Source organism: Colobus angolensis, unplaced genomic scaffold (genome assembly GCF_000951035.1).
Source record: "Colobus angolensis palliatus isolate OR3802 unplaced genomic scaffold, Cang.pa_1.0 Scaffold50, whole genome shotgun sequence".
Taxonomy (NCBI): Eukaryota; Metazoa; Chordata; class Mammalia; order Primates; family Cercopithecidae; genus Colobus; species Colobus angolensis.
Window position 1 is genome coordinate 2,865,737 of NW_012118488.1, and position 607 is coordinate 2,866,343.

A 607-nucleotide genomic window follows, 5' to 3' on the forward strand; every position below is an offset into this window, starting at 1 on the left:
TGATGTGAAACACGTTGTCATGAATAAGGGTTGAGCCAACTATAGCCCTGTGTTCCTACTGGGCTTTCCCCAACATGGTTGGGAGTTATGCCCTAGACTAACTATATTGTCCTAGTCACAGCTCCTTGCTTTGATTTCTTCCTAGATAAAATGAAGATGAAACTTATACTACTTCTCCAGCCCTTTTGCTGCCTGAAGAATGAAACCTGACATTAACACTAACCCTAGAATAGAAATATAATAGGGAGATGGTAATAAAGGAGTTTTTCTGGCACATACCCTCCCTGCAGAATTTCTGTTGCTCCCCAGATAGTTCTAGTGAAGAATTGCAGTTTCATTTATTTTGTACTAGTCAGCTCTTAATTAAGCACATGAATGGAGAGGAACAGTGGTGCACATAATCCAAATCAGTGAATACCATTTTGTGGTGAATTATCCACCCCTTTGCCCCTGCTACCCCGAGGGTTACCATGATTGTCAACAGCAGCAGGAGCCCTTCCACAGGGCTTGGTAAAAAAAAAAAAAAAAACCGTTGAGGTAGTAATGACCCTTTTTGCTGGGTGTAAAACAAAGCATTTTTAACCACTGTTCATTATCCCCAGCTGCT